The sequence below is a fragment of the Puma concolor genome, chromosome D3, assembly GCF_028749965.1.
Source record: "Puma concolor isolate L17-30 chromosome D3, mPumCon1.1.hap2, whole genome shotgun sequence".
In the NCBI taxonomy this organism is placed as follows: Eukaryota; Metazoa; Chordata; class Mammalia; order Carnivora; family Felidae; genus Puma; species Puma concolor.
Genome location: NC_141678.1, coordinates 70,364,393 through 70,373,913, shown reverse-complemented (window position 1 = coordinate 70,373,913; position 9,521 = coordinate 70,364,393). Strand labels below are relative to the sequence as shown.

Genomic DNA, 9,521 nt, shown 5'->3' with positions numbered 1-9,521 from the left:
GAGAAAAAACGTAGTGGATTCTTAGCAACTGGCCTTCCTATCATTAGATGATCTGCAAATGTAAACTTACTCCAGCTGGACACTAATTCCAGACTGACAGCTCTGAGGACAGAGATCGTGCTCTATCCACCTCTGTTTGTGCAGTCCCAACATAATGCCATCGCCCAGAGGTGTGTTGAGTTGCATTTTGTTGAATTCCTCTTTCAGTCAGGGTAATCCACAAGCACGTCAATAGCAGACAAATTAGGGGCTTTACTATCTGCAATTAGAACATGGTTCCAAAGTATAATGGAAGTGGTCTGAGTCTTTTCTCTATGTCACAGTTTGAGGGGCTGGAAGACTGTGTTAGACTTTGTGTGAACAAAATAATGTTTGTTGAGCACCTACTATGTCCTGAACGCTCTGCTTTCATGATCTCTGTTGAGGGTTTGGTGTAGGGTTTTGAGTCCATCCTCCACTCCCCGTCCTCCTTTAAGGTTATGAACAAGCAAATTTACTCACCAGAGACAATAACCAAATGGTAAATTAAGAAGCATGTCAGATAGCAGCCTCTATCCTCCTCCAGTACTGAATGGAAGGTTGAAGAACTGAACTTAAGGAGAGGCCTCTGGTTCTTGCTTTTCTCAATTTAGTCTCTTCTTGACTTCATGCAATTGAGTACATCAGAGATCCACCAGCAGGAACAAGGTAGGAGGGGCGGGTGTTGGGTAGGCAGCTCACCATGTTCACCAGGCTATGTTACGCCTGAGGGGATAACACATGGCTTCACATGACTCCATGCAGGTCTTCCTTTCACGTGGCTGCAGGCCCCCTCTCTCCTTGCATAGGACAGAATAAGACAAACAGCACAACCCCGAGCAGCTCCACCGCTGACCACTACCAGTTTCCAAAACAGGGCAGCCCGAGTTCTATGGTCATCCCTCCACTCTTCCGCATCCACTTTCTGCACTGACCTGTCGGAGAGGTCTTTCCAAGCATAAGCATGGGAGGGTAATAATGTTACACCACACCCTGTTTGAAACCCTTCCGTGGCCGCCCTTTTTGTTTTAGGATAAAGATCAAAATCTTTGACACAGAAAACAAAGCTCTGCCTTGCTGACCTCTGCCTACTTCTCTAGCCTCATTACACACTTCCTTGGAGAAGGCTTTCTCCAAGAGTAGGTCAGGTCTTCTATACATTTCTAGAACCCAGTGAAGTTTTTCTTTACCTCACTGCAGTGTGCAATTTTGCAGTTATTTTCATGATTGCTTGATTAATGTCTAATTCACCCACTACATGTAAGCACCATAGGGGCAGGAACTCTCTTTTTTGGCTCCTATGTGCAGCAGAGATTGCTAAAGACCTCTCAATAGCTAGTGTTCACTTTTTCATTAGTAAAAGAATCCTACATTTACTAAGGGGGGGCAATGCACCCAGCTGAAATATTATATGTCCCAGCTTCCCTTGAAGCTAGATATGACCATGTGACTTAGTTCCGGCCAATTAGATTTAAGCAGAGTGTAGTGTGGTAGTTCTGGGATGTCTCCCAGAAAAAGGTGAGCATGAGCCGCTCTCCATTCTCCCTTTTTGTTTGCTGGAATTTGAACACTAGGGCTGGAGCTAGAGCAGCCATCTTTTTTTTTTTTTTTTAATGTTTATTTATTTTTGACAGAAAGAGACCGAGTGCAAGCAGGGGAGGGGCAGAGAGAGAGGGAGACACAGATTCTGAAGCAGGCTCTAGGCGCTGAGCTGTCAGCACAGGTGGGGCTCGAACTCATGGACCACGAGATCATGACCTGAGCCGAAGTCAGACACTTAGCCAACTGAGCCACCCAGGCGCCCTGAGAGCAGCCATCTTAGATCCTGAGTTGCCATGCCGAGGATGGTAGAATAGCATGCTAGAAGCCTGGTTTTCTGACGACTCTAGAGCTACCATATGAGCCCTGGGGTGCTTATCTCTGAAGTACTTTAGTGTGTGAGGGAAATAAACTTGTGTTTATTAAGTCACTACTTTGTTTTTTTTTTTCTTTTCTGTCGTATGAAGGCAAACTTGATTATAATACAATATTGAATCATCTGCCTTACACATAGTAGAAGCTCAACAAACACTTGTAGAAGGAAGAAGGGAAGGAACAGAGGGAGGGGGAAAGGAAGGAGGGAAGGGAGAGAAGAAGGGGAGGAAGGGAGGAGGGAGGTAGGGAGGAGGGAAGGAAGGGAGGAGGGAAGGAGGGAAGGAAGGAAGGGAGGGAGGGAGGAAGGGAGGAGGGAAGAGAAGGAGGAGCGAAGGAAGGAAGGGGGGAGGGAGCAAAGGGAGAAAGGCAGGGGGGCCGACAGGCACTGGTTGAGGAGGATAAGTGCCACATATGATAAATGTGTAAGCAAAAACCTATGAGAGTCCAGAAGACAAAGAAAAAATTGATTCCTCCTAAAGTAATCTGGTACGTTCCTGAATTTGGATCTGGTGATTTGTCTTGTTCCCAGAACTCGTTGTATATATCTCTTTTAACGGCACTGCCACTCTGTGTTGTTGTTGTTGTTGTTGTTGTTGTGTTACATAAGTAATGTATATTCTTTGTAAAAAGAATGATTTTTTAACATATGGAGGGGTAGAAAGTCGAAAGTAAAAATCTCCCTCCTTATCTATTTCCCCAAAGCCAAGACTCCAGAAATAACCAGTTATCCTGCGTGCTTCCAGAAATGTTCCCTGCATATGTAAGCATATATGTCTTCTATCTCTCTAAACGTATAAATAGCTCTAACAAGAGTCAGATGGGATTGGGTCTTACTCAGGCCCACAGGTCCGCTGCTTTTTTCTCTTAATTGTGCGCCTTTGGCCACCGCCAGGCTGCTTACAGGGGTCTGCTTTGGTGTTTATCGTGCCCTAGACAGCAAACCTCATGAAAAGTGAATTCCGTTCTTGCTCATCTTTGAAGGTCTGAAACCTACAACAGGTGCTTAACAAAAGTGCTGCTGAATGAATGCTCAGGAAATGGTTGAAAGGGGCCTTCAAGCTGACACAAGGCAAGTGGCAGAGGTGGAATTATCCTCACTGACGAGTTGTTATTTTTTTTATTTTTTTATTTTTGAGCTGTTATTCTTTCAAAGGCAGCCTTATGGTCACCGCACACATCGTTTTTTATGCCCCTGAATCTCATCAGGACTTGACAAGCCACAAGCAGTCATGCTTCAGAACAGGGAGTGTTAAATGAGCTAAACCCCTCAGCTGGAGCTCCCTGAGCTGCCGAGGCCCAGAAGGAAAAAAAAATAAAATTAAAAGAACCCAGCTCAAACTGGAGTGCTGGCTTTCTGCATCCCCCTCAAAGCCACCCCTCGGGGTCTCATCAAAATGCAGCTCCAGAGACAGAGGAAGGGGAAGGCCCTCTAGCACAGTCTGAGGACAAAGACTGAGTTTTTCATGTTTGTTTGTTTGTTTGTTTACCATGAAAAGAGCATGAAATAGAGATTCTTGGCAGGTCTCAGACCTTTGACCTGTGGGCACTTCCACTGAGAAAATTTGCATCTGGAAATCAAACTGGAACATCATAAGAGAGAAGACAGAACTTCTAGTTCCCTTGCCCGAAACTCTGTATCATTTTTAGGGTTTGCCCACTTTTTATTTTCATGCATTAGTTAAAACCCAATTTTAACAAATCTGGTGGGACATCCGATTTGCTTCGTGAAATTCAAATAGGTTTGAACAGAAATCCGTAAGCAGCACATATAGTGGGAGCGTTCGGAACTAGGTCACAGGGTCTCACCCCTGTCACCCTCTTCTCTTTGGCGCCCCCCAAAGTGCCTGCCCCCCCCCCCCAGCTCTGAAACCAAGCTCCCTGCTCTTAGGGAGAACTCAAGGCTTCCCTGCCCTTTGATGTTCTCCAGTTTTTTACCCACTTCTAGTTACTACTCTCTGAGACAGGAAGCTGGAGTTTGCTAAGTGTTTGCCGAGCGCTGTACGGAAAAGTGCGCTTCGGCAAAAACCTGTATTATCTAGGCTCTAGAAGACACCCTTGGGGTTATCTGATTCGATGGAAAAGGTTTTACTTCTTGAAAAATTGTAGGTAATTGACAACAATGCAAAATAATTCCTGTCTATGGACATGTAAATTCTGTTCTGTCTGATAGGGGTTCAGCTGACATTCAGTTGAACCCACCATTTTATTGCAAGCAGTAAACAAGCCTGTCCTTAGTCGAGGAGGAAAATAACCTCAAGGTTGCTTACTACAAACACATCCTGAGAAATGCCTCGCATTTTTGTCATACCCAGAAAGCCGGGTAGGAGCACAGAAACCATGGAGAGCTCTCTCTCCCAATAAGGACCTATAGTTGAGTAAAAAAAGCTGGCCACAGAACTGCATGTATGGTAAATCCCATTTTTATAAAACTCTATAAAATTTTGTAAAACTGTATTTGTAAAATTGTCTAAATGTATTTTTAATTTTTTTTTAAGTTTCTTTACCTATTTTGGAAGAGAGAGAAAGAGCCCAAGAGCAGAGGAGTGGCAGAGAGAGAGGGAGAAAAAGAGAGAGAGAGAGAATCCCAAGCAGGTTCGTCACTGTCGGCGCTGAACCCAACACAGGGCTTGTTCTCAAGAACCTCGAGATCATGACCTGAGCTGAAATCAACAGTTGGACACTTAACCAGCTGAGCCACCCAGGTGCCCCTGAAATGTACTTTTTATAAAATGTGTATTTATAAAATGTATAAAATCGTATGGGTGTGTGTGTGTGTGTGTGTGTGTGTGTGTGTGTATATAGGTATGTTATATAACATACGTGCTACATGCCTGAAAAACTGTTTACCAAGAAGTTAACAGTGGGTATCTCTGAGTGAGTAGATCAGGTGATTTTTAAACTTTCATCTCAGTACCTTTGTGTTATTTGAATTAATTTCAATGAGAATGTATAGTTTTCACAAAAACCATAGTTATTCTTAAAAATACTGGGGGGGATCACAGTTTAGAGGGGATTGCAAGATTAATTCACACTCAAACCTAGGTTGATCAAATCCAGGAGCAAACTGGCAATAGCAGGAATGAAAAGTAACCAGGAAGCCAGGGGCTGACACGCATTTACTGGTTGTTATGCCAAAGACAAGGGAACAGCCAAGGCCATGGTCAAATTCATTTTGACATTTGGGAAGTCTGACTCCATGGTGAAAATCCAGGAATAACCAGGTCCATGCAGACAATGATTCTGACATCATCCTAGCAGATCTTATCCTTTTGAAATGACAAGCCCAAATTAAGCAGAGACAGAAGGAAAAACCAGGATTTCCCCCATTAAGTCAGTGTCTTTCTATATCTCTGGGCTAAGTGAAGTCACTTTTCAAATATAGCACTACCCTGTTACAATACAGCTTGTTAGGATATGCAAGGAGTTAAAACATGAGCCATAAATATAATGGCAAAAGCATTATGATTCTGGGCAAATTTAGGAGTTTCACTGTAATACCTGATGCCTTTAAAATGATAACAGGTTTACTAGCAAAAAAAAATCTGAACTGTAAAACTTGTGATTGCTAATGAGTAAGTTCACCCGCTTTGAAATGTCAGATAAAGTCAGTGGCATTATCTTTGGGGGTCCTGGCTTTTAGGGTGTTAAAGCTGCCTTTACCAGTTGTTCCTTAGTGTGGCAGCTGTTAATACAGTTACCAGGAGGCTTGGTCCCAGCCTTGTCCCAGAAAAGCGATTGCTAATAACTGAGCTGGGCGTAAATGGAACCGTTCACGGGATCAGCGGGGTTGGAGTTGGAGTCCTCTGCCCCCAGTGTTTCCCCGTTACCAGTTTTCAGAAAGAAGAAACTGGAGCCGGAGTTGTCAGGACGGTTGTTTGCAGAGAGCTGGGAGCTAATCCAGCAGACGAGGGAGCAGAGGAAGGGCACTCCAAACCTGGAGCAGAATCAGAAATGAGTGCAGGCTCCAGCAGCCAAGATGCAGGTACAGGTGGAAAGCGTGGTGAGCCGGCTGGAGAAGCAGCGCTCCCGGGCAGGGAGAGTGCCAGCTCTGGGCTCTGGCCCTCTGGCTCTTCCGGTGGCTACAGGCAGTGCTGGCCTCCAGGACCTCCTGACCTTGCACAGCAGCTCAGAGAGGGATGGTCCCAGATGAGGTCACGAAGCCCCTTGCAGCTCTCACATCTGCCGGTTGGTTGTCTGGTCCGTGAGCAGTGCCCGGGAGCATCCTCAGGCCAGGGGCTGAGGAGCAGGGCAGATCCTGGCAGCAGCCGCTACCTGAATGAGAACAGATATGACATACCCAGGGCTCTAGGGAAATAACCTGGAGACATCAGCTCCACCGCCATTTTCTGCTCTGCTGCGTCGTGAGGGGAAGGCCGGGCATCTCATTTCATGAGTAACTGAAAAATGCAAAATATCAGATGAAAATCAGAGAAGTCTTCATCTGCTATCTTCACAGGTTGGGGGGTTTGTTTTTATCATGACAGCAGTATGTATAAATTTGTTCTATTATTCTGTTGTTGGAGGCATTTAACGAATATCTTCTGCACCTGTAAATCTCATCTCAGACAAAAACCCATCCAGGAACACACAGCACCCTCCACAGAGTAAACACTCACCATCTATTTTGTGGAATAAACAGATGAAATGTCCAGTGTATAGCAGTCAGAACTGGCCCCTTCCCCCTTAGCGGAGGAATCCAGAAGGATTCTAAATCCTCAGACTACCCTTCTTCTGTGAGGAGGATATCTGCCCCACAAATAGTCCTCACCGGAAAGTAGAGCTTCTGTTGCAAAAGAAAGGACACATTTCAAAGGCTTTTATGTGCTGTAGGAAATTAAAGACATCCAGCAGGGATAGATGGTCTGGCTGGCAAGGCATTTTGAAGTGGCCCTGGTTTCTTAGACACCATGGGACCTCTGGGCATTGTCCATAGGCAGGAAAGAGAGCACTGAAACTGGTCTGCATGGTAAGAGAAAGCACATTATGGGAAGGAGGGATTGAGAGAGATTATGCCATATTCAAGAAAAAGAAGCTTCTCCTAAAGTGGCTTAATACCATGCAGTCTCTAATAATTATTGTTTGCTCACTGGAAGAATGTATGTGGGTGTGCATCCATGCATGCAAATGCATTTTTCTTACTGCACTGAACCAGGTTTTGCATTTTATTTAACGCCTGAACGTGTTTATGCCTTGTCTCCACAGCTCAACCGTAGGAACCCTGAAAGCAGGAATAGAGTTAAATCTCTGCACCTCTGTGGTCAATAGACAGAAACAAATAACATCTGGCAAATTAAAGCTAATTCCCCCAAACACCAGCCCCGTTTTGCCTGCTCTGTGCTGATTAGAGTTAATAGTTCGACTGATTAGCGCAAAAGGTGTCTTTGCCAGGAAAGCTGAACTTAGAAAGGAGAATGGTGGTGACTTTTCCCATAGAACACTGACTTGTTGCAGCCCAAGGGACCCAGGAGGCAAAGGAAGAAGTAACCCTTAGCTTCACTCACCGTCACTAGGGGCATGGCGTTTAGAAGCAGGGCAACTCAGAGTTGATAATTCTTTCTATTCTAAACTTTCTGATTAAAACGAGATGAAAGCAGCTAATTTGTTTTTTACTTTTTATTTTTTTATTTTTTATTTGGGGGGGAGGGGAAACGGGCAGAGAGAGAGAGAGAGAGAGAGAGAGAGAGAGAGAGAATCTTAAGCAGGCTTCACGCTCAGCACAGAGCCTGACGTGAGGCTCTATCCCACACCTCTGGGATCGTGGCCTCAGCTGAGATCAAGAGTCGGATGCTCAACCAACTGAGCTACCCAGATGCCCCAAAAGAAACTAATTTTTATCAATCTTCTTTCTTTTCTGTTCTCTCTGCCTAACAGCACATATTTTCCCATGGTCTGGGATTGTCAGTGAATATAATAGGGACATTATGGGAGCAGTAAGAGGAAGCATTACCCCTGTAGCGAAAACTGCACTAGACAAGGGTCTGGAGACCTGGATTGGGATCCTAGCCTCACTTACCAGCTGTATGACCTTGAGAAAGTCAACACATGACCCCAGAGGATCCTCTGAATGTAGAATCCTAGACCGGAGGTTGGCAAAGTACAGTCCACAGGCCAGATTCAGTGCACCCCTGTTTTTAGAAATAGGTTTTATTGGAGCACAGTCACACCCATTCTTTGACATATTATTTCATGCTACAATGGCAGAGTTGAATAATTGTTACAGAGACTCTGTGTCCTGAAAAGCAAGAAATATCTACTATTTACAGGTGCCTGGGTGGCTCAGTCAGTTAAGCATCTGACCCTTGATCTCAACTCAGGTCTTGAGCTCAGGGTCTTGAGTTCAAGCCCCACATTGGACTTCACGTTGGGCATGAAGCCTACTTGAAAACAACAACAATGGGGGCGCCTGGGTGGCGCAGTCGGTTAAGCGTCCGACTTCAGCCAGGTCACGATCTCGCGGTCCGTGAGTTCGAGCCCCGCATCGGGCTCTGGGCTGATGGCTCGGAGCCTGGAGCCTGTTTCCGATTCTGTGTCTCCCTCTCTCTCTGCCCCTCCCCCGTTCATGCTCTGTCTCTCTCTGTCCCAAAAATAAATAAACATTGAAAAAAAAAATTAAAAAAAAAAAAAAGAAAACAACAACAACAACAACCTGAAAACGACAACAACAAAAGACATATCTACGATTTGGCCTTTATTTTTTATATGTATAAAAAAAAAAAAGGTGTGCTCTGTTCTAGACTCAAGCCCTAGCTCCTGTTAGCCTTGGAATTCCAATCCCCACATACAGTTTTCTCATCAGCAAAGCCTAGGGTGCTATAGAGAATAACTAACGATGAAACACTTATGAAACAGAATTCCACATAAGAGCACCATTTCACCACGGAGAGCCAAAGAGCTCTTTTCTACAGAACCCTGTGCTCTGCCGCCTTACAGAGCAGGAGTGGGCACCTGCCTGCAATGCTGAAAGGTTCTCGTTTATTCCTGATGCTTCAGCAGAACGGAGGAGGGAGCTCAGCCGGCACTGAGCGAGTCTTTGCTGCTGCGAGGCACAGTGACAGGGAATAATGGGAAAAATCTGCTTGCCGCACGTCATTGATTTTAGACACGTATTTTTTAAACATTTTATTACTTCTGAAATCAGGATGTAGTTTGTCATAGATGAGTCCTCGGGCCATAATGAGTAGCATTTTTACTTTCTGAGTGGTGCGTACAATAATGGTACTTCTCACCATTGATGGTTCAATGATACAGGTTCAGTGATACAGGGTGAATAAGGAAGTCAAAGACCTGTTCATTTCAGCCAAGTCCTGAGGGCCGAGAACAGGGGAAGGAACATTCCAGATAATGGGATTAGCCTGTGCAAAATCCCAAAGGCAGAAAGTAGTGTGGGGCCCTTGAGGAACCGAACGAAGGCCAGTGCAGCTGGAGTGAGAATATTCCAGGAGGACCTGGAAGTGTGTGCCAGGTCATTCAGTGCTTTAAGGGCTGTGATCAGGTGGGTTTCAACAGGAGGGTGACGCACACCCACACAGTGTTGCATTTCTGACAGCTTTGCCTTTCCAGAAGGGAAAGGTAAAATCCACGTTATTTGT

At 45.1% G+C, this 9,521-nt stretch overlaps 1 long non-coding RNA gene across 1 annotated transcript; it reads right to left on the bottom strand.

The window, feature by feature from the left end:
- Positions 1 to 5,030: 5,030 nt before the first annotated feature.
- Positions 5,031 to 6,766, bottom strand: LOC147575622 (uncharacterized). The gene is made up of 2 exons (XR_015242748.1): positions 6,549 to 6,766; positions 5,031 to 6,329 (listed from the first exon to the last, which is right to left on the bottom strand). It is a non-coding gene; the product is annotated as an uncharacterized LOC147575622 (long non-coding RNA).
- Between the last annotated feature and the right edge of the window lie 2,755 nt (positions 6,767 to 9,521).